Here is a 26,677-nt window from a genome sequence, read left to right on the forward strand (position 1 = left end):
GTCAGGGTTGTTGTGTAGTACCTTTGTGTAACTAACACTTTGTTTTTTTTGATCAAGATTATAAGACTTACCTTTTTTTGTGGACATTTCTCTTTAGTATCCCATTTGATCTTTATTCATTGAAAATGTCTTTGCTAACAATATTCTATTCTTTAGCTCATGATGAAGTGCGGACTCCTCCTTTGGTTGGCGGTCCACTATTGTCTGCTGCATTATCGGCAACAAGGACCATGCAATACTCATCATCTATGCCCACTAGAATTGGTAAAAACTTGTTTTTCTATATTTTGTAATGTGCTATATTTTATAATATCTTTCTACAAGTTGATGAAAAATGAAGTAGCATATCAGTGATTAAATGATGTCTACAGATAGACCAATAGAGATCAGTACTACTAAAGCTGATCCATTTCTTGGAGCAGTTTGTGTGATTAGTACTGGTTCGTATGAAGGGACATTGTTGCTAAATAAGGAAACTATGTTTCCATTAAAAGAATGAAAGCTTCCAGGCTTTAAAATTGATATTATTTAAAGTGTAAATTTAGTTTACTTTTATATTACTCATTTTGGACTGATAAATCCTTTATGTTTTTGTAGGTAATAATTCTTTCTTTGAACATCTTTTTCATATGACATTGAGACTATTTGGACCTACAATATGTAAAAGGTATGTAGTTTCATATCATTGCTACATCATTTTTCTTTTCTACTATTTATTGTAATATATTAAAGTTATTGATCTAATAATCTATTTGTTTTTAAAAAGGTGGAATTTACAAGTTGTGGAATTAAAAAATCAGCTGATTGCATCTATTGAGGAGAAATTTGGTAAAAATATTTTTGACACTGGCCTACTTTTGAAAAGAGCAGTAAAGCATATAAAGACTATGAGGGATCAATATAGAAGGGCTCTTAAGGATAACCCAAAGTATGCTCATCCTCCTATGATTCCACCGATGGAGTGGAATGAAATAATAGAAGATGCAAAGGAGAAAAGGCTATGTGAAGATAGAGATAATGAAGCAGCATAGGGAAAAAAGAGGTATGTCATTATAGTATTAAGTACATTGTAATCATGCACTAATTATTGATATTTGTAAATATATAATCTAAGATGTTTTAAATTTTTCATAGATTGCAGGACACATCTGTGGCTACAAAAGTGAGAGTAGAAAAGGTTGGCCAAAACAAACTTGGCTCTAGTGGCTATATGAATCTGCAGTCTCGACTTGTAAGTAGAGCAATGAATTTTTTAATTTTTTTTAATATAATATTGCAAACAGTTTTGTTTAATGAAACCATACATAGAAAACTGACATTATTAAGAAAAAAACATAGGGCACAGATTTCAATGTGGAGGTCACAGATGAAGATAGAAAAATTGCCTTGAAGGAAGGCTATAAAGTTGTGGTTGCATGCCTACGTGAAGAATCTATAAGCCTTGCCCAAGAATCTAGTGCACCAAATGATATCTCACAGGTAAATTGGTCAGATGAAAAGTAAATGAAATTAAATAGTTGAAAAGATTCCTTTTTGGTATTAGTTTTAAACATAAATTGAATAATAACAATGTGTACAACATTTTACTGCAACCTTCATATCTTACCACAGAACCTGATCGTGACAAAGGTCATGATGTGCATTATAGTGGTGGAGGTATTAATTTTTTATTTGAAATTAATTATGCAATTATGAATACAATTTAACATCTTCAATTGGAATTTGATGTGTATCCTTCTTTTGAATATTTCAGAGCATGTTGAACATCATGCTGAAGGAGTGGACCATGTTCCAAGTGTTCAACATGTTGATATGGTGGTAGATCAAAATGTTAATGTACATGATGTGGCATTGTCAGGTAAGAAAAATGTATTTTATGTTGCACTTGTACTTAATTACAAACTTGTAACAGTTAGAAAAAGAAAAAGAGTATGCCAATTTATCCCATTCACTTGTTCTTACAATAGAGCCCCCTTTAGTGCAGCAACCTCTTGCTCCTCCAAAGAGAAGGATCCATCTTAATTTGACATTACACTTGCTAGAAGAGGAGGAGAATGAAGTAGATATGGATGCTCCTATGAGAACTTTTCTTAAGATAGCTCAGAAAAACAAAAAAAAGAAATGATATTTTAAAAATCTTCTTTGATAAACCTTGTTGGATAATGAAAGAACTTTGTTTTAAGTAATTATGTATGAATGATGCATATTAATACATATTTTTATTTTATGTTAATGAATATTGTTATGTGTTAATGAAGTTTTGATTAGTATTGTGTAGTAATGGATTTTATATCATATTAATGAATGTTATCTGATTGTATTGATTGAATGTTATAGTTCATAAATGGATGAATGAATGAATGAAGTATGTAATTAGATGATAATGGGTACTTTAGATTGATGTTAGGGGGAGGGGGGTGAGGCCAAATGAGCTTCCACCTTCATGTGGTTGGACTTGTTAAGTAGAGAATATTATAGTATTCTTGAAACCAAGTGAAGCTCAAATTTGTTAAGTCTTCAAACACACATCCCAGTTCTCTTTAATGAGACTGAAGTTTTTTCACTTGTAATAGTCTCATTGCAGTCATCTTTTGGCTCCTTGAACATATAGTTCTTGCTTAGTTTAAATCTCAATTATTAGATATTTGTCCACATTGGAGTTAGTTTGGCATAGAACCCTGCATATTTTATTATATATATATATTCCAGCACATGAATCCTCTAACAAATCAGAAAACAATCAAACAATAAAAATTAAATTAATCACTACATACCAAGGAAGTCTAAATATTTGAGTGCACTTTTGCTAGAGTTCACTACATACCTTGCATTTGTTCAGTATAAACCTCGAGTTCATATTGATGTCTGTGCTAGTCTCTGTTACCAAAAATAAGATAATAGAGCACTGTTAGTGTTATGATGGGTAAAATATGTCTTTCATTGTGATAGACTATTCTAAGTCATCTATGTTGTTTCTTGCTATTGTCAAGCAGTCTTTGTTTTCCTTGAGACCATGAACAAAATTATATACCTTTTTTGTTAATGATAAACTTTTGACTTGAACAATGATAAAGTTTATTATTAATCATTATTATAGAAAAGTTTCAAACTCATTAGTATTGAATTAATCTTGATAAACAACAAGCTAATATAAAAATAGCAAACTGAAACAAAAATCAAAAATTTTAACCAAGACTCTTATCTATGATGCTCACTAATGAATATCTCGTAAATATACTTAAATACAAATCTTAAAAAGAAAACTTGATTATAAAATTATTTTAATGCAAAAAAAATTATAAATAGTAAAAATATTTTTGTGTAGATAGTTTGGGTACTTATACTGCTATGTTTAGAACTTGCATCCATTTGAAGGTACAATATTTTTGTTACTAAATAGTCCTTTAAATTCAAATCACCTGTCGAAGTCTAGTAACCAACATTAAAAAAATCAATTATTAATGATCTATAAGGTTTCTACAACTGCATGAATGTACCTAAAAAATCTCAGTGCTCGGAAAGAGGAGTAAAGTTACAGCCAATGAACGGCCTACAACTAGAAAGGTATCTCCTATTGGCATGTTCTGTGTGGACAAGGGAGCAATGGAAATGGTTGTCAAAGGTTTGATTTTGATGGATGGAAAAAAGCTTATTTCAACATTTTCTAGCAGGTTTTGCATATTCTTGGCTCTAACATCAATTTTTATCTTTTTCATAGGTGCATCTTCACAACAAAATTTTGGGATCAGGCAACAGACAACACACCACTTACAAGCTTGAAAAACACTTTGTCTCAATAATTATCAATGGTATTGAAATCCAAGTTGAGCTTGGGGGGAAATTTAGGAATTTTTGGGTTCTTAAATGTGTGTTTATTACTAGAATATATTTTCTTACTCAAAATATTGCTATAACTAGTATGACTCTGGGAATTATTGATTCACAATGTCTATTTGGTTGGTTGAAATTATTGGTATTCTATCAGTGGAAATGCCATAGTAATTTGGCATCTCTTGATTGTTTTATGCAGGTGCAATTCTCACAAATGCGAAATCCGGTTGGCGTGGCACAAGCTATGCCAACTCATCTTCTTATATACCCTCCTGGAGGTCCAAGTCTAAGCCAACCAATGTTTTGTGGACAAGGGCCACCCACACTCATGTCACCTCAAGTAAATATGATATGTATTCATATTTTTTGATATATTTTTTTCTGATGTTGTTAATGTGTGCTAATCAAATCAAAAAAAAATTTGATACCTTGCAAATGGCTCTATGCTCATCTTGAAGAAAAGGATGTGTCAACTTTTGTTTTGTGACCAATCTAAAATGAAAAGCTCAATGTTCATCAACTTTTATTTGTTATGTTCTTATATAAGAACAAATTGCCCTTTTTAGCATGTCACGATTGGAAAACCATTCCAAATTTTTGCAAGTTCTTCATTTAGCATTGTTTTCATTGGTAGTTTATGATCTGATGCCAATTTTGTCATAGGTTGGTAGATTTGGTTATCAGCAGCAACTTGTCCCTAGTATTAGGCTAGGAAATGCACCTATTCCAAATTTCTATCTTCCACTGGTTCAGCCACAAGAAGGAGAACGATCTAATGTTAGGTAGTTTGGAGTTGCACCCATTCAACAAAAATAGCAGCAACAGTAGATGCCACTTATACCTCAATAGGAAAAGCACACTTTATCTATATTTTTAAATTTTTGTACATCAATATTGGTTCTTAACTATTTTCCACAGCAAGTGAAATTGTGATATTATGTTTTACCTTGGAAAGAAAGCACGTAAAAGATAAGAATAAGATAGTGAAGTTATTGTCCATCAAGTACCAGGAGAAAGAAGAGAAAGAACCTTTGGGAAGATAAGACAATGCACGGTACAATCATGGATCCAAATGCTGTCATCTCTCACCAAACTTCATGAGGTTTTGCAAATCCTCAAGACCACAAGATAGATTAAGCATCAATAAGTAATTGTGAAAGATCCCCACCCAAACCCAATCCAATTTTTCCATTTTGTTTGGTTTGATGTATGTTTTGGACTCCCAGGAATGGTGATGTTTCTGAGTTCGGTAATTCTGATCTAACTTTGGCTGAGTTCACTTTGGTACTTGTTTATGATAACACATTACAAATGATTAAAGGAAATGAATATGCAATGAATCAAAACATGTACAAAGTTAAATGATATAGCAAAATATGAGTTTATTGTTTACTGCTAAGACTGAAAAGAGAGATTATAGACCTATTATTAGTCACAAATCAAACTGTAACAATTCAATCCATAGGTTTTAATGCCATATAATCAACATGTATCACATCCAGATATTAGCTAGCTATTGTAGGCTTCTATAGACCACTTTGGGACTATTAAATGACCACTTTAATGTATGATATGAAGTATGATCTGCAATAGAAAGACTGATATTATCCTACACAGGTTTGATATGCAATTTCCAGCCATCATATTTAGTGCCAAAAATTTAATATGCACTTTCAACCACTATATAAAGCACTACAAGTATGATTATGATTTCAAACCCTAACACCCATCTATAGTAGGTTATATCTAATGGTATTTAGTGGTTGATGCCCAAGTACAAAGGATTTCAACAACACTTTTTGATGATTTTGGGGGTCTAGTAAGCATTTCATGGATAGGAATCTTGCGATGTGACACTTTGCTTACATGTACTCTCACAATTTAGTGATGAAAATGGCTATGAAAATCTTATATCTCAATAGTTTTGATCTATATGATGATGTTTAAATCATGGAATTAATTAGTGGTTTGACATTGGTTTTCACTTTTCATTTGTCCATGCAGATGGTTCCATTGTTGAACATTTGTTTCACTAGCATCATGTCTAGTTTACATGGAAGACTCAATCATTTAAATTCTCCTCATTGGACGCTAATAGTAATAATCTCACTAGTCACTGTGCATGAGCTAGTATAATTATAATATGGTTCATTGGTTCAATAGATCTCAAAGTTTATCATTTTTTCACTTAAATCATTATCATAACATAATTGTTGTTCCTCCATATCGGTATTAGTTATGAGTGTTGTATTCTTATTATTGCTCAGTAATATGTTGATTGATGTCCTCTTGAATATTTATGTTTATTGATACAACTTCTCCTAATTTGTGTATCATCCTTTTACATAGTAATCATGGACCATCATTGGATATACATATGATCATTGATCAATTATCACTTGGTTTTTGGTCTTTATAGTAGCTATCATACTCATTAGCACTTGGGAACCAAAATACCCATTAAGGTTTCCTCATTTTCTATTGTGCATCACTCCATATTGATTTAGTAATCGGTTTATTAACCAAATCACTTCTTCTCATGATGTTGATGTGTATTGACTACTCTTCAACTTCTTCCATGTATGATGCAAATTGATATCTTAGCTACTAGTGAAAATAGTTCTAAATGACAATTTATCCATATTTGTGATTCTCTAATATGATGATTTATCCATAGTTGTGCATATCAATATATTCTAGTGATGGAGTTGGAAATTGTTGAGGAGAATGAAATGCAATACTAAGGTTAGAAATTGGACAAGGAGCTGGAAGTGGGCTCTCAAGGAGGTTGGGATTTAGAAGGGGAGTTGGAAATGTTTCTTAGCTTGACCAAATTTTAGGAAATGAGCTAGAAATGAGGAAGGTTTTTGTGTAAGACCTTCATTTGTCTGGAACTTAACTTGATTTTTTAATTGAATGTGCAAGAATCCTTAAGCATTCCCTTGTTCTATATAGGATTCTTAAATACTTTTGTCTTTAACATTTGCATCTGTCTATCCCACTTGACTTAAAAATTGAAGGAATTTCCACCACTATTGGTGCTTTCAGTTTGACTTGGTTCATGATTTCTACATTTCCATGACCCACCTTGATGACTCTTTTGTTAATGTCTCCATGACACTTTGTGGGAAACTTGTTAACAACTTCCTTGGTGATTTTCTTGATACTTTCTACCATTTTCTTCCAATCCTTGATGAATCTTAGATCATGGGTTAATGACTGACTCACTTCCTAAGGAGAGGACCTAGAGGCCAAAGCAACTACCACAACTAAGCGTAAAATGACCATACCAGTAAGAAAGCGAGGGGGTCCCCATTTGCAATGGGGAATTATATGAAAAGGTCACAACACTACTCTTATACACACACCCATTTAGAGTGGCCTTTTTTTTTTTCTACTATTATGTAGGCTCTTCCCTTATCTTTCTATTAATCATTGTACTAGCTTAGCAATTAATCTTCTCTGGTTCACCCCATGCTTCAATTAAGCCCACTTTTTTTCTGTTCTCTTTGCCCCATGACTATAGCTATTTTTCTTCACTCCCTTGCTATGTACGTGCTATACATTCTGCTACTTTTAATTTATTTCTAGTTATTTCTGCTAGACATTGGTATAATTTCTTGGATCAAGAGAAAATAGATTTCATTGAAGTTTATAAAATAAGCATATGTTTGCATGTTATTCGTTGCCAGTATTTGCATTAGAGTGATGTCTACATCATCTCTTTGCTCTTGCTTGCTATTAAAATGCATCCTCAACTAGTCCTCCTTTTGAATCTCTTCTCAAACTAGCAAGCGCCACCTATAGACTTGATTCACTATGTTTTTGATCACTCTTCTACCACATTCAAATTTGTTGAGTGATTTGTATTATGTTTAGTAGATGTATTCTTTTTTTAAGCTATAGACAATGAATCAAAAATATGCAAGTATTATGTCAATGCTTAACAATTTAGTTTATTGTCCTAGGACAAGTTTTCCTAGTTTGGTTGTATTATATCTAATGTATGTTCCAACCTATTGAGTTATTCTTGGTCATTAATAAAGTTTTTTCTTTTTTTCTTTCTTTCTTTGCATTCTAATGTAGGCTGTTATGAAAGAAAAGTTAGGTTATGATCCATTGGAAGTAAATCATGAGGATATGGTCCGCTTTACAATGGAAGAGCTACAGGTCAGTCATAATGATACACTTGAATATTGATGTTGATTACTTTATTCATTCATTTTGTTCTTCACTAGTAGGAGTAAAAGATAATATTGCATTGCTATTTGCATTGCTTGTTTAAATTATTTGTCAGTGTACTAGTTATATTGTTCTCCATTTCTAAGTTCCATGATATGTTTTTTTGATGCTTATTTTGTGCAGACAATGGCTTCCTATTCAGTATCTAATGCAATTGCAACATATTACCTTTACATGACATATGTACACCCTTTTATCTTTTCTTTAGCAACAATAACCCCTATGCCTCCTGATGAAGTTTTACGCAAAGGAAATGGAACTCTTTGTGAAATGTTGCTTATGGTTCAGGTGACTAATCCAAGTTAGATCTTATTAAGTGTTATAATACTTAAATTCTTTCTTCAAGTCCCAGATTTTCATTCCAAAATAATCTATTTATTTTCTTTAGCGATTTTATCCTTTTTGTTCATAGGTTTTTTGAAAGGTGCAATGGATGTTGTTGCTTATCCCTTCAAATATGGTAAGTTTGAATGACACTTTAATTTGATTTTTAAATTCAATTGTGTAAATATTTTTAGCATCATCATTTTGGATCAAATGAATTTGTGGTTTAGCATCAATGTTTTGGATCAAGTGAATGTGTGGTTTAACATCAATGTTTTGGATCAAATGAATTTGTGGTAAGCATAATCTTGTAGCTACATCAACATTAATCTATTTGAAAAGTAAATTTTTTATTTTTCAATTTGATTGTGTATGGTATTTTTAGGATCAATGTTTCAAATCACACTACAAGATCCATTATCAGGAGACAAGAATGCAAGAGTGAAGTGTAATAGATGATTTGGTGCAAGAGTTGGACGTGTTGGTGGTCCCATTGGGGGGCATTTACCACATCAAGGTTCACGTCAACCAATTGGAGGTATGGGATCTGGTTTCAACTTTGTTGGTCTTGAAAATCTAGCAAGAAAAACTTTAGTTGGAGGTTTGCTATCTCAAACTAGATTATTGACTTAGGTAATCATGTATATTTGCTAGCTTTTCTTTGATAGGTAGGAAATACTGATAGCTGTAGAAAGCTATGGGAAATGATTTTTGAAAATTTGACTAAAGTTTGTATTAATGTGTTATGGTAGTTACCTAATCAAGGATTGATTCAAAGCCCATGGGATGGGAAATTAAATCATATTATTGGCTCCAAGAATCGATTTTTGTGTATTCAAATCTGATGTATCTTCTTTTGAGCTCGCTATTCCTCATTGAATACTAGAGATTGTCAAAATGAAATGTGTTTAAGCTAGATTTGAGATTTTGTTGGATAATCTTGCCACACATCTTAGATTTAAGTTTTTTGTTTTTTTAAAAATTATTTAGGATTGGGCAATAAAAACCCAATAATCTAAAAGAATGCTACAACAGCACATTACCAACTATCCAATATTATTATTAATTAAGTGTAAACTTAGTCCCATCACAAGTAAAGATACTCATTGTATTTAGGTGATGTTTCCATCTCTACCATCACTTATCATTATTTGCAATAGCTTACACATATTCACTAGTATGTTGTGATCCTATTACACCAAACATCTAGAACCAAATTACTTGAGCAGATTACAGATTCACACTGAATGATATTTCTCGTCAATGCTTTGGCAATATAAATTGTAGAACTAACTATAAAGAAGCAAAGACTGAGTTTCATAGTCAATATTACGGCATTGTTATATCTCAAATCACATGTATAGGAATGAGAAATGTTACAGTTCTAGATCCACATTAGATCTCCAAGTGGTAGGTAGCAAGCCTCTATTTCCCATTGTGACTAGTAATTCAACTATTCTTTTCAAACCTCTGATTTTGTCATCTAGCACCAACCTTAAGAGCCTTCTAGGTGATCTATGTTGTTTAAATCTCTCTGAAATATTGCTTATTTATTTGTTGCTACTGTCAGTCCTAATTGTAGGGATAGATTTATCAATTCACCCCTTGTACCATAGTTATCCTAGTATAGCCATGATAGTCAAATAGTGAAGGCTGAACTTCTTTTGAGATTCTCATGCATGGCTCTGAATACATTCTTGTCACATTAAATGAATAGAAAACTATCCTTGCTAAGAACACATTTTTAGTCTACTAGTCTTTTGTTTGTTTATGATCCATAGTGTTAGTTTATAGTTAATAAATTATAATATTAGCTTATCCACCACTTGTGAGCATCATCTAATTGCAATGAGTGCTAAGTGTTTCATTTATTCTCATGAGAGATGAGTCCTTGTGAACTATTACTCTAGAAACATGGGTCAATGAGTTTGACTTAAAATCTACAAAGTTAAATCCACATAGCAATATCATAATTTGACTTGCTATGGAAAATTTTTATGCCTTCAGATCTAATGTTTGGAGGCCTTTATTTTATCTTCTCTTTGATCGATTGCTAGGTGTATTTGAATTAGGCACAAGTTACAGGTTGTCAACTTTATTAACACTTATATGACAATCTTTTGTAGGAGCAATTTTAGAAATAGATATATATCAACTTGTTCAACTTCTTTTGGGAGGTCAATTGTAACCCCAACCATAGTATCAGCAACCCCATTTGTACAAAGACTACTAGTTTTTAATCCTTCATTCTTAGGTTGTTAAGGGTTACCATCAAATGTTTGTGGATAGAACTTAGGGTTACCTACATTCAAGCCTCCTAAAACTTCTAAACAACAAGTAAACATATTTTCATGTAATTCAAACTCAATTTCTTGAGTGATATTTATCTTGGGCTCTAAGAAACCAGTAATTTGGCATTCATATGAAGGAGAGTCATTCTTGGATCTTTCATTTTATGAACTTTACCTATCAAGGTTAGGAGTTGTGGCAGAAAAGATCAAAGTTGAGGAGAGGTCAAACCCTCCTTGATTAACATATTTGTGGCCAAGCAAGAGCCCTATAATTAGAGCTTTAAACATTCTAAAATTTCTTTTTGTAGCCTATTTTGAATTTCATAATTTTTAAAGGACATAAGTAATAACCCTTTGTAAAACCACTGTACAAAATGTAACATGAATGTTAAATCTCTTGACCCATACATCAACAATCCTTTCATATAGACTCTTTCTTGTAGGGAGCTTGCTATAGTCTAAAGCAACAAAAATGGATAGCCACATTCTTTAATTTATCCTGTTCTCTATCTAACATAGAGACCATATCAGAACTTAGAACAACCACAAGGGATTTAGGGCCAGAAGAAGGGGGCTTAACATCTCCTTTAGCTTATTTACCTTCATCAAGCCTTTCATCCTCTCTAATGTTGAACCCTTTTTTACTATGGAACAATCACCACCACATCCTTTGATAAAATGTCATGGAAAGATTAACTTTCTTCTCTACCAATTATAGCATTCAATGCACTCTTAGCCATGAGGGCCTTAGGAACTCCACTAAAGGCCATTTCACTATTGGGAATTAAAGTATGGGTACATTTAGGTGCCTTAATAGAGTATCAATTAAAACAAAACAAAACAAAAGATTCAAATAAAAGTGGGAAAAGACATAAGTGAAAGAATCAAAACAAAAGAGAACCCTGGAACCCAAAATGGAAGCCTAGAGAACTAATGAATAGCATAAATGGGAATCTAGAGGATGAAAGAGGTAGGAGAGCTTTATAGATAAATGTTGGAAGACTATTTATTCATTTTTCACTTCATAGAGCTTACCATAAAGTTAGGACAGTTATCTATTTTGTGTAGCAACCTTGTTTTGATCCTGTAGATGTACTTGGAAAAATGCAACATCCTTATTAAAATATTAGATACTGTAAACAATATAGTGCATATTGACTGAGGAGATAAAGTTTTTATTAATCATCATTTACTAGATGCTGGCCTCAGCTTGTGGCTCTTTTGTTTAGGAATAGTGGAGTACTCACATTTTAGATTTTTTTTTGGTCCAGTAACCACCACAATGCAACAAATTTGGAGGAGGTGATGCCCACAAATATATCTAACATGTTCACCTTGTAAAAATCTTCATTATCTTGTTTTATTGCTATAGAACTAAGATGGTGGCATTTTATTTTAGTATAGAAGAAGTTTGTTGTCCTCACTGCAGTTACGATTGATCATAACATATTTTGAAATGTTGCCAATCTGATATAATAATGTGAAGGAACAAGCACGGGTAGATTTTGTAGAAATATTCCTCTTTGTAATTGTGGATACCATATAATTACTCTCTTTTGGTTTGCTTCAAACTTGATAAGAGTTGTGAAAGAATCATGAAAGAGAGGTGCTTATACTTTCAACATTTCTATTAACTAGTTTTGGTTTGTTTGAAGCTAAACTATGACGATTGATTTGAATTTGCAGTCCTTTTGGTGCTAAGATTCTCCTATCATACTAAAGGCAATTACTACTTTGCAGCTTATAATACATCAAGCAATTGAAATTTCATTTGAGCGAATGTCCTCAACCTTATAAATCATTATTGTACCATCAAGTTACTAATTTTTTAAAACAGTTCTATTTGTGTGATAGAGTTTATATTATTATTTAATTGACTCAAATTGCTAGTGAAATATGTATGCTGATAAAATATTTCATAGATGATAATAATTATATTAAAAAATTGATGGTTGTCATTTACTTGACATGTGTCCTTTTTATGAATTTCTATTATCATAACATCTTTTCAGAAATTCACTAGTACTATTATTGATAGGTTTTGTCAAGCAAATTTGCTAGACTTTTTGTTGTATCAAACACAAAAGTGATTTTCTTACTTGTTTACATTTACTCACTATATCTAATTACCATGGCATTTGCACTAAGCACCATGTTTACATAGGTATGCTATAATAATCGCCCTTTTCTTATGTCATTCAGATGTTTATGCATTGGAAAAATAATGTGAATAAAAATAATTTTTTTGGATAATTAATTTATTTTAGCCATATTTTAGATGTTATATGAATTCAAATTGATTGTGTTAACAATGGTATAAACTGGTTCTGACTAACTTATACAGGTTAGGAGAACATTAAGTGTGTCTGGAGCTCTTATGATTCTTGGTAGCTTGATGATAATTCCAGTAGAGTTGTTGCAGTGGTCAACTGTAGTGTGTGCGCTTCTTTTTGCATTCTTTCCAATAGGGTATATCTCAACCTTGTCTTTTTAGCTAGTACAAGAATAATCAAACTTCATTGGCTTAGTATTACTGCATTATGCTCAACAATCTGTAGTGGATATTTGCTTAGTGTTACTGTATTATGCTCAACAATTTATGAACACAGAGATTTAGATTTTTATGATACCAATTATTTTGGATATATGATGTATATTTTGATCTTTATTTTTGGAATGTCATAATTTCTCGTGGTTATTACTTTATTGCATACCAAGGATTAATGCCCTGTTCACTCTGCAGTGGACACATGCTACTCTATACAACTTGGTATGTCTGTATTAGGGTTAATGTCATACAAATGATAGTGACAGAAAAGAGATTAAGAGATTTAATGATTAGTGTACTGATAAATTTGACAAACATTAACCATTCCTTTGTGATATTTCTTAATTACCATGTAACATGGTTGAAACATTTTCAATTGATGACCATTAAATTTAATTTGCAATTAGAATAATATGTCTAATGTAGTCGAGGATATTTATTTTTGTGAGCCCAGCCTTAGTTGGTGACCACTGACAATTGTAAAGTGTTTTCCAAGATTTTTTAGCTTGATTTTGTGTGAATGGTAGGATTTATATAGAAGGTTGTGATTCTTACTTCTTTGTTAGTGTTGCCTTAACACATTTAGCCTTGATGTCATGATATGGTCAGGAAGAACTCTCCTACAAGTCAGTTCATCACCACTTAGAATTTTGTGCACTTTTATACCATACTTTTTATGTAAAGTTTTGCATTATGTAGAATTGGAATTAGTCCATCTTATGGGATGCACCATTTAGGTAATCTTGTTTATTGTTCTATGCCTATTTGATTATTTTCCATTAACAGAGCTCTCTTTTGTTAATGATCACTGAGCATCTTTTTCAATATGTGGTTAAAATGTCTTAGCATTATTTTTAGTTCATGAAAATAGATAGAGAAGGTTATATTATAGGAGTATCAATAAACATTGTAAGTCTTTAAGCTTACAAGCTATCAGGGAAGACCAGGTATCATGGACTAGACATAATCATGGACAAAACTATAACAATTATTATCTACCAAAAAGTGTCATGACTTCCATGAGGACTAGCAAGATCCTAAACAACCATGTCTATCTTAAGAGTAACATACACATCCAAAGATTAATAGGCTTAGAATGTACTTTAGTTATTGACTAAAGCAGATTAAGTTTTAACAATAGCATGACTCAAAAATATCAACATATAATATTAAAATCTGGTTGCATCGAAAGAGGACTATAGAGATCTTGAAAGCTGACAAGGGATTTGTAGAATTTTTTTTGGCACTGCTTATGATTGGCTGATGAGCTTTTCTCTATGGAATGATTAATGGGACTGTATCTTCCAAATGACTAGTTCAAATACTGTTCATGTTCAGCAACCTTCATGTGATATGAGATTTGAAGACATATTTGCCCCTAATTTAATTGAATTCTTATGATGTCTGACTCAGCTTGATGAAGCAAACACCCCCCAAGTGGTAGCATCTCCCCAACATTGATTATGGATCTTGGAAAGTGATTTGAGATGACTTCTTGTTTTAGGTATTATTACTTTTATTATTAATATAGAAAATAAATATAGCTTTTGTTTTCAACTTTTTGATACTTGCATATTTTCTTTCATTGCACTGTAACTTGATTATTTTTTTGTTCAATAAAATGAGAGCTAAATGGGTCCCTCCTATATTTGTAAAAAGCAAGACATTACTTGGCACCAAACAATGTTGAGTGCTGGATATATACATAGAAAACTTTGGAGATTATGTCTACATCTGCTGCCTTATTCTACTAAACATTGTGTGTGTGTGTGTGTGTCCATATATATATATATATATATATATATATATATATATATATATATATATATATATATATATATATATATAAGAGGCTACTAACAAGAGCTTTATAGTGAATACACCTTGCAGTAATTTCCAAACCATTATTAGGTGAATAAGCTTCTAAGTATATATAGAATGGAAGCTATTAACTAATCGTTCAGTGGGCCTACAGTTTGACAACTAGAACCCTTGCATTGACTACCTGAGAAGGAGCAACAATAGGTGAAATGCCTAGAACTACACCTTGTTGCTGCTCCATTATGCCTGAGTATCCCTATTTTTGTTACAGTGACATACCATTTACAATTTTACATGCTTCTTTTTCTTCCTTCCCTCTTGCTAGTTCTCCACTTCAAATAAAGTTCTCATCTTAAATACATCCAATTTTATATTGGTATCCTAAGAGAAAATTTAGAGTTAAGACAATTTATTCTGGGGGAGCAACGTTCTTGTGTAGATGTCGAAGAGCTCTCTTTAAGGACTTCCTTGGAAATTTTTGTTAGCTCCGCATTACCTGAGCTTGTATTGGATGAAAACTCAATAATTTTTTGTCCTCTCTATCCTATTTACTTTACGGTTAGATATTGCAAATGCTCATTATCTCGCTCTTATTTTTTGAACCCTATATTAATACAAATGGTTTATCCAACTATGTTTACAATCATTGAGGAAAATGAAAAAGTAAATAAATCACTTGCATAATTATATATGGTTAATTGATAAATTAAAGCAAGAAAATAACAATTAAATAGATAAACATGTTGAAACTGGCATCAGATATTATGATAAATGCCATAGTAAATGTGGAATCAATTAAATTCACCATGGGTACTTGGTGCTGAATTTGATGATGTCACCATGAAGATGTCAGAAGTCTATTTTTCATGATATCGTAATTTTAGAACCTGTTAGATGACTGTTATTGACCTAGAAATCTAACTATAAAAATCCTTGCTAAATTTTTGTTGGTGGATGTGATCTTTGCAAGTGAGGACTTCAACTTTGTGGATTAGATCTGGCTAAATTATATTGTTTGGATTTTTCAACACTTTATATGCTCCATGTGATAAGGAACTTGTAGTGTTGAGAAACATCTTTGAGAAATCTGTTGAATTGTGAGGGTTATGATCTCCTTGGTTGGACTACTAGATGGACTGATTGAGTGATGAACGAAAATCAAACAATAAGCAAGCATGTAGTGTGCTCATAGGACAATGATGCAATCCTAGCATCCATGTGATCAATGTATGTTTCTTACTCTTGCAGATGATTTATTTGAATTGGTTTTAGTCCCTATACATCATCGTAGTGTGCAATTTGGAATAACTTGAACTTCAATTACCTCAAAACTGCTAGTCACAATGTAAGCATGGGTTTACAATAAAAATTGACTTGATGAGCGAAATCAAAGTCAACTTGGTGAGCGTACTTGAATAGTCAACTTGGTGACATGACTTGGTGGGGTGACTTGGTGAGCCCACTTGGTGAGCATACTTGAACAGTCGACTTGGTGGGATGACCAAGTGAGCTAACATGGTGAGTGGGCTTAGAGAAGCAACTTAGTGGGGCAACTTGGCAAGCACACATAACAAGCCAACTTGCCGAGGCAAGGTGGTAAAACCATCGAGTGAGCCGACTTGGTGAGTTAACTTAAAGAGTCGACCATTGAGGTGATTGGGTGGGGGTAAATCGATGAGTTGACCTAGGGGGTGGACTTGGTGAGTGAACATAAAGAGTTGACTTGGTGATCATACTTGAATTGTCAGCTTAGTGAGTTGACTAGGGGAGTTGGCTTGGCAAGCTAACATGGCAAGTCAACTTAAAGTGGCAAGTTGGTGGGGCAAGTGGGGGTGACTTGGTGAGCTAATCTAGAGAATTGGCCTAGGGGGCAGACTTGGTGAGAAAACTTAGATAGTCAACTTGGTGAGCGTACTTCAATTGTTAGTTTGGTGAGTTGACTAGGGGAGTCGGCTTGATGATATAACATGGTGAGTGGGCTTAAAGTGGCAACTTGGTGAGCCGACTTAGCGAGGCCACTTAGAGACATGACATGGTGAGCAAGCTTGATGAGAAAACCTAAAGATTGACCTTGATGAGGCACTTTGGTGGGGTGACTTGATGACTGAACTCAAAGAGTCAACTTGGTGAGCATACTTGAATAGTCAACTTGGTGGGGCAAGTTGGCGAGTCAACTTAGTGAGTCCACTTGGTGAGGCAAGATGGTGAGTTGACTTGGTGCAGCGACTTGGCGAGCTGACTTAAAGACTGACCTTGATGAGGCACTTTGGTGGGGTGACTTGATGAGCAAACTTAAAGAGTCAACTTTGTGAGCATACTCGAATAGTCAACTTAGTGACATGACTTGGTGGGCTGGTTTGGTGATCTAACTTGGCATGTGTACTTGAATAGTAGACTTGGTGACCTAACTAAAAGAGTAAACTCATTGAGGTGATTGGGTGGGAGTGACTTGGTGAGCTGACCTGGAGAGTTGACCTAGGGGATGAGCTTGGTGAGCAAACTTAAAGAGTCAACTTAGATTGAAATTTGGCCAAACTTTTGATGGATGCCTATAGCTTATCCCAAAGCTTTCATTTAGTAGTTATGAGATGATCAATCAAGATGAAATAGTTGAGAGCTTAGAGTGACACAATTTTTAGATGATCATAAATGGGCATGCGAGTAGAACTAAAGAAACTAGAAAGACATTGTGTATAGATGAAGGCATGAAATAGATGGTTTTGGAGCACTCAGCACAAAAACTCAACATTCATTACATATCATCATTCGAGATCAAATGGGTGTATGGGATTATATGCATAGTGAATAATAAAGGAGGGAATTGAACCCTCCTCGAGGCTCATAGTTGTTGAGGTCCACTTTAGCAATGGCCCTTCCTATGGAATTTCCATCTAAAACCTTTCTAATGAGATAATATGTTATGAGCTCTTCTTCAGTGGGATGGAACATGAATTCAAGAGGCAGTTGTGCATCATCCATATAGTGAATAAGAAATGAGGGAATTGAACCCTTTTCAGTTGTTGAGGTCCACTTTAGTAATGGCCCTTCCTGTAAAATTTCCATCTAAAACCTTTCTAATGAGATAGTGTGTTATGAGCTCTTCATCAGTGGGATGGAATGTGAATCCAGGAGGCAGTTGTGCATCACCCATATCATAACCATAATATGGGTGATGCACAACTGCCTCTAGATTCACATTCCATCCCACTGATGAAGAGCTCATAACACATTATCTCATTAGAAAGGTTTTAGATGGAAATTTCATAGGAAGGGCTATTGCTAAAGTGGGCCTCAATAATTGTGAGCCTCAAAAAAAATTTGACCAAGCATTGGTCAAAATTTTGACCAATGCCAGCAGTTTTCTACCAAGCATTGGTCAAAATTTCAACCAATGCCTCACAATTTTCTACCAAGCATTGGTCAAAATGTTGACCAATGGCAGCAATTTTCTACCAAGCATTGGTCAAAATTTTGACCAATGCCTTACAGTTTTCTACCAAGCATTGGTCAAAATTTTGACCAATGCCCAGTAGTTTTCTACCAAGCATTGGTCAAAATTTCGACCAATACTTGGCAAAAAATGTGTTGGCAATTTTAAAAGTTTTCAACCAATGTAGACCAATGTGTTGGTCGAATTTGGTCAAAGTTTGGTCAAAAATTAGGTCAAAATTTTGACCAATAAAGGTCAAAAAATGAGCCCAACTGTACTAGTGCTTTAAGAAACTAGAATTTCATAAACATGAAATTAAACATATAATAGATGTAAACATGAAACAAACATAACATACAATACTCCATGTGTGTTTTGTACATCCTAAATTAAAATATAGCATTTAATTAACATGAAATCTATTGCACTTGATGACATTTAAGAAACTAGAATTTTGTAAACATGAAATTAAATAATACATTTTTAAACATAGAACTACAATATGTTATGTACATGTACATATAATTTTGTAAACATGAAATGAACATAACATGTACATGTGTACATTGTGTGTGTTTGACAACTTCATAAAATTATTTCAATTAAGTCTAGATAGAGTCTAGATCACATGGGTGGACTACCTGACACATAACTAGGTTAAATATAGAACAGGATTCACTATATAATTTAATAGGTATATTGTCATGATCATGGCTAAGTTTATTAGGGAAATAAGTAGGACTATGGCTAGAGTTAGAGTTAGCATTAGGTTTAGAGTTAAATTTATGGTTAGGCTTAGAATTAAAACATTACAGTTAGGTTGACTTATTAAATTAGGGTTATAGTGAGGTTTAGAGTTATAAAATTAGTAGTACTGGTTGTTCTTGTTACATGTGCCTTATAGCATAAATTAATTTGATTAGAATTGGCGTTCAAGGTTAATGTCATGTCATGATTATGGTTTATATTATGGTTCTAGGATTAATTTTAGGGTTAGAGTTTAGCATTACGATTGAGTGTAGGGTCATTATTAGGGTTTAATCATGGTAAATTTTTATTGAGTTAGGGTTAGGAAAATATTTAAAGCTACTATTAGGAGCATTTGTTCAAATATAGTGTTCTATGTTGAGTAAGCTATTATGGTTAGAGTTAGGGTTAGTGTTATAATTGTGTATATATAGTCAGATCATTAATATTTAATATTAGTGTGAGACTTATGTTAGCATTACAAGTAGAGTTATGATTAGGTTTAGGATTTGATGTTAAATATTGAGTAAGTTAATATAATTAGGGTTAGGGTTTAGTATTAGGATTAAGGTTTATGTTATGGTTATAGTTACATGGTTAGGTTTAGAGTTAGGATTGTGGTTAGGATTTAGGCTATATCATTAGAATGATGATCAATGTTAGGGAGCTCATATAATGGTTAGAGATCTTTATGATTAAATTTTTAGCATTAGTGTAAATCTAGATCAAAGACATTAGTTAGGATTCATATTAAGGTTTTTTAGGGTTATGAAGTGAGGTTTTTGTTGTAACAATTTATTGTTAGTCTTTAGGGATAACTTTTGGGTTAAAATGATATAACTTTAGTTTTAAAGGTTTGTGTTTAGGGTTTAGATTTTATAGTTATGGTTAGAATCAAGGTCAATTCTAGGATAAATATATAATGTTTAGATTTAAGATTAGGATTAAATTTAGATGAGGGTTAGCATTGTGTTAGATGACATTTAAGGTTAGGATTGTGGTTATATTTATTTTATATATTAGGTTTTAGTCAAGGTTTAATTAGGCTTAAGATTAGGATGAGGAGGTTAGGATGAAGTTTATATTAGGGTAAGGTGAAGATTTAAACACACAAACACACACGCACATGTATATATGAACTTAAATTATAATATATTACAAGTTCACGTGTGTGCATTAAAAATTTAAATGTATGTATATATATATATATATATATGCGTGCGTGCGTGTGTGTGTGTATACACACACACACACATATTGTTGGAATTCCAATAGGAAAGGTAAACTTTGAGGGGGGTGGGGGGAGGGTGAATTATGTTGGATACAATTAAGTAATTTTGTATTGTCCTTGATGTTACACAAATGCCATATCAGTTATCAGACAGAGTCTACCAAGTTCTGTCGGTCAGGAAAACATTTTACAGAGTATATCGAGCTCAGTCGGTCAGTAAAGCCTTTTGCAGTGTATACCGAGCATTCATGTATGTCACACGGTGAGTTAGTGTTAACCAAGTTTGCACGGTAAGCTAAGGAAAGTTTAGTTCTTACCGAGATCACTCGGGTATCAAAGGATTTTGTAGCGGACAGTTAGTGTTAACCGAGTTCGCACGGTAAGCTAAGGAAATCTTAGTCTTCATCGAGCTCACTCGGTAGTCAAAGATAGCTTTTACCGAGTCTAGTTGGTTTCCAAAGGAAGTGGAAGGTTTACCGAATTCCCCAATAATTGTAGTTTTTACTGAGTTCTGCCGGTTAACACAAAAAGCAATTTTTTGTTCTGTATTGACAGAGCAGCGTCGGCCAGTGAAGAGTTTTGTTTTGATTTTTAGTTCAAGCTGACTTTGGAATATGTTTTTTCAAGTTGGTTGGGCCGACCTGGTATTATGTGTAGTATATAAAGAGGTGCTCAAGATGCGGAAAAGTGTGGAATAGAGAGTAGATACGGATAGTGCAAGGAAGTGCAAGGAAGAGACTTGCATGTGCCTAAGCAGAGTTGAGTAGAGGGAAATCTTGGAGCTGCAAAGATATATTTAATCAGTAAGGATCTTGTGGAGCTAAACTGAGATCTGTATTCAGCAAGATAAGTTGCATGTATTTTCAGATCATTCATTGTTGCTTTCTAACCATTGTAATAGTGATTCCAAAATCTCCTAACAGAGGTGGTTTAATAGCCATTCCATAAATCCTTTAACAGGGTGGCAATTCAGTTGAATTTTTCTAAAGACCTCTTACAAGGCCACTCCTAACAGGGTGATTAAATCCTCTAACAGGGTCACACCTAACAGTGTGTTTTGTAACCTTTAACAAGGTTGGCTCCTAACAGGGCTCACTTCAGAAGAGTGAAAATTGGTGACTAGTTGCTGGTGGTTTTTCCCATATTGGGTTTCCATGTAAATCTGGTGTCTACTGTGTTCATGATTACTTTCCTTTGCATGGTCGCTTATTTCAGTAAATGCTTAATAAATTAACTAAACATCTATCAAGTTTTAAGCAGTAATTTATGTGTTTACCGAGTAGCAGCAGCAACTAAGTTTAAGGCATCTTTGGGACTGTTGAATTTGTTTTTGTGGTAACTGATTCACCCCTCCCCTCTCAGTTACCCCATCTTCATTTTCCAACAAAATTAGTGCTTCAAAATTTTACCCATAAGAACATTCACCATACATCCATCTCACAATTTAAAAAGTAAACTGAAATACTATATAATGAATATATATCTAAAGTATGTAAACAAGTAAACATTCATACATGTATGGCACAAGATATGATTACCTAGAAACCTTCCAATGAGAAGGTAAAATTGGCATGGGGATGATACCCATAAATCTTAACTACTATAGTAATAAAGTGTATACAATGAAAGTTACAATGTTTGATTATGAAACATGATCAAACCTATGGAAGATCTACCATGTTAAAAGCTTACAAAGATTGTTAGGTCTTACCTTGTTAAATGATTTCAAAACCTTGTTAGAACTTTTCCTGATTAAAAGACTTGAAATCACAATTAAGTAAGCACCATGTTAGGAGATTTCAATATAGCCTATTAGGACTACTCTATTAAGAGATTTAACTAATTCACCTATTAGAATTTCTTAGCAATGATCTTATGATTAGCACTATGTTGCTTGATGTTAGATCACCTCTATATTGATGTATACTTGATTCTTTCTAATAAGTTGTCTCTCTATTGTCCATTATTTCCTTCCCATGTTCTCCTTTAACCGATTCTATAATTTAACTCAAATCATAATACCTTGGCCACCATGAATGTATTTTTTGTGCATGAAAACTCTCCTTCAATTCTCCTTGATCATTCATAAAAATTTTAGGGTTTTTCCTCCTTAAGAAGACCTAGGTGAGTTAGGATTAGATATGAATCAATGGCTGTGATTCATCCATATTGCTGCGTAAACCTTCCCTTTTCTTGATTGGGTGCATGTAATACTTAAGGATTTGTACTTGATATTTTTCCTTATCAACAAAATATTGTAAATCAATCCTTAAGTTGGTTAAAAAATGGTTTATATAGTGGTTTGTACCAATACAAAAAATTATGTCAAAACTATGTTACTCGACATTTGAAGTCCTTGGTGCTCGACACTAACTATGACTTTAATACTATCACTCAGCATTTGAATGACTCAGCATGCATTTCTTTCTTGGCTCCTAAATCACTCAAAACATAATATCTACTTAGTACTTGAATGACTAGGCACATGAGTGACTCGACACTCACTGTTTACTTGTCATGCTCCAACTTACATGTTGTGCTCAACATATGTTACTTGTTTAGCATAAACTAAGTAAATGAATTAAGTGTATAGATACTCACTTGTCAAAACCAATTTTTGATTAACACATATATGCATATATACTTATATATATATGCATTTTCATATATACATGTACATGATATGTATATAACTTATATATATATATATATATATATATATATGTATATATATATTTATGTATATATACATGTATATACACATGGTATATATATGTATGCATATATATATGATATATTTATCTACCCACTAGATATATATGTATGTATACATACTATATATAAATACATACATGATATATACATGTATACATATACATGATATATATACAAAAAAAAACATATATAAAATGAAACTAAAATCAATTAAAATGGTTTAAAAAGGGGAAAATCATACCTTTTTTGAAGGATGATAAATTTGGATGCCTCTCTTTATACTTCCAATCGAAACTGTTTGTCGCCTCATTATCAAAAATGACATGTGGGGTCATAGTGAAAATATTTGCATTTCCTTTTTTTGTTAGTTTTGATCAAAACTATATTAACTAGTTTTGATCAAAATTACCAAGCTTGACACTGGGATTAACAAACCTTGGTCAGGCTTGGTAGTTTTGATAGAAACTAATATGTTTTTATCAAAACTAAGAAATGTAAAATTCATAGTTGTGTGATTTTGGAGGAATTTCTTCCTCGAAAAAAGTGTAACCCACTATTGTGGGTTCACCCAATGGTTTCCAAAATATAGAGTAGCAATGACAAATATTGAGGTTACACTAATAAGGAATAGAGAGCTCTAATAAATGGACATACAAACTCACATGGGCAAACAGAATGACCCAAACATTTCCTATTATATTTACTCATTTAAATCAAATTAGATCTAATGGTCCAAAATAAGTAGTAAATTAATTAGCATTAAGACATTGGTCAACATGACTTCCATTGGTTGCCAATTTCATCAAGGCCTAGCTGAGGAAAAGAAGAATCTTGTGTATTTTTCTTATTTCTCAACAATTTAATTTCATCCATTGGTGACTAAAACACAAATTTCTAAGAGAGTGATCTCCTAAAGAGTGAGCTGATTTCTATCAAGTTCCACTTGTATACATACACCAATTTTCTGAATTTCTATAGTAGTTATCATCTCTTCCATTTGTATAGTGCTATCCAAAACAAAGTCGATTGGAAAACTAAAAGAAATACACTTGATGTTCTAATAAAAAATGGTCCATTATTTTGTTTATATTTTTTGATTCACATACACAGAAGGGAGAATCTATCATTTGGAAATAAAATAACTCAATATGGAATACTCATTGATTCTATTAGTATTGAACCTATCTCATTTGACACTTAAGGTAAATAGTCACTGCCATTGTATAAGAAAAAATATGACAGTCACTAAATTCTTCTAATTCTGATCTAGAAAAATCTTTAAAGAAAATAATGCAACCAAGAGGTGCTGTGATTTTAAAATTATTTACTCAATCTTTTTCTGACAGTCAAGTTTTTTGAAGTGATAGTTATAGAATAGTTCTCTAAATATCACTACAATAATTCATTTATTTGCTAAAAAATAAAAACTCTAACATAAATTAAGAAAAGAAAAGTTGGAACCTGTTAAGTTTGTAACCAATGCAAAGTTTCCTTAAGCCTTTACTTTATGCAATCAAAACTCCTGCCTCTACCATTTTTCCAACTTTGTCCCATGGCTTCCTTTCTTCCTTTCTCCCATGGCTTCTTTTTTAATAATAATTTAATTCTTCTTCTAATCTTACCCTCATCCCAAATTTTTTGACCACAATTTAATAGTTATACAGTTCTTCTCCAGTTTGGTTGGAAATCTTAAATGATCAGCCCTTTTTTTGCCAAAGGTGATAAAATTTAAATAGAACTCGTAGTTCCTTGCCCACTCCTCCATATTCATAGTTTGCACATTGAAAGAACATATAAAAATAGATTAACGATAATAATTGAACATGAGTAAAAGCACAAACATGTGTCACCCTTTTACAAAGGAAAAAGCTAATAAAAGTATAATTGTTCACCTTCAATGACATAAAACTAGTATTATTATTTAGAATTTCAAAATGAAGTAAACTAATGAAATGTGTAGAAATGGATGAAGTTTAGGATTATAATTTATAATAATTATTTGGAATAAGAAATGATATATTTTCCTATTTTTAAAGATAAATTTTTAGTTGCTGAAAAACACTAAAAATTAGGGGTCTAGTTCCCACCACAAAATGATATAGAAATAAACTTATTCCATATTGATCTTAGATTATGTTTTTTTTGGCGATAAGATTTGCCTAGGCGGTAGTACCCATTTACATCAACTGAAAAAATACCCTCATAAATTTGACCAGATTATTCTCCTCTACAACACACTTCTTGAAGATCTTCCTGGCTTTCTTCATGAATTTCTTCTCTTTTACTTCAGAAGGATCAAAAAGATCCTTTAATAACCTCCTGGGAGACTAGGGTCAGTGACATCTAAAGTCACAGTCATTTGCAATTAGATCTTTTAGATCTATTGGAATAGATCTGCCCTTATCCAAACTCATCAAGGAATCACTGTCAATGCCTACATTTGCTAGTTTGTCAGCTACTCGATTACCTTCTCTAAAAACATGTTGAAACTTGTACTCCATCAAACATAATAGTTGTGCTTCGATCTTGGCCATCCACTCAACCAGTTTCTAATTTTGCAATGAGTTATTCACAATTCCATTTATGATTACTTGTGAGTCGCCTTCTATTACAACTTTTAAATGGTTGTTCGACACACACCAATTTAATCCAGCCTCCAACACTGCTATTTCTGCAAAGTTGTTAGATGCTATGCCCAAGCATTTGGCGATGCCTCCCAAAACAACACCCTGTTTATTTCTAATTACAGCTTCGATCCCACTTGCCCTAGGGTTTCCATGACTTGATCCATCGAATTAATTTCACCCAACTTGTTGGGGGAGGCATCCACTTCGTGATTGATCTCTTGACCTTTTTAGCTTTCAAGCAATGCTCAGCCTTGATCTTGATATTCCACACCTTTTCCATATCTAAGTCCGACTTGACTAGATATTTGTATATCAGTCCAACTATTCTATTGTTAGTCACTTCTTTAATTGCAAACTGGACTTTACTTAAGAACTAATCAACTTGCATCGATTTCTCCTTGAATAATTATCGGTTTCTTTCTTTCCAGATATGCTATGGCAATATCACAGGGCAAACATGCCAGAAAATACTCCATTTGGATTCTAATTTGTTTATTGGCCATGAAAATAGAAAATCCCTAAATCTTTGATTCCTGACTCCCTACCATTGCAATTTTTCTAATAGCCGATCCCAACAAGCCTTAGCAAAAGCGCACCACAATAGCAAATGGTCCACCAATTCCATTTCAGCTTTACACATAATGCACCAGTATGGCCCACAAAAGCTGATGGCCTACAATCTCTCCCCTATTAAAATGCATCCATGCAATGCTATCCACAAGAAGGCCCCTGCTTTGGGCAAAGTCCACTTGCTCCAGCAAAGCTTTGACAGCGAATACGAACAAATCTGTCTAGCTCTGAGTAACTCATATTCAAGATTAACTTTATATGCTCTTGACGTAGCTACACACCAGATTAGGAGATCCTCTT

Source organism: Cupressus sempervirens, chromosome 4 (genome assembly GCF_028749045.1).
Source record: "Cupressus sempervirens isolate cs-2001-9-10 chromosome 4, ASM2874904v1, whole genome shotgun sequence".
NCBI lineage: Eukaryota > Viridiplantae > Streptophyta > Pinopsida > Cupressales > Cupressaceae > Cupressus > Cupressus sempervirens.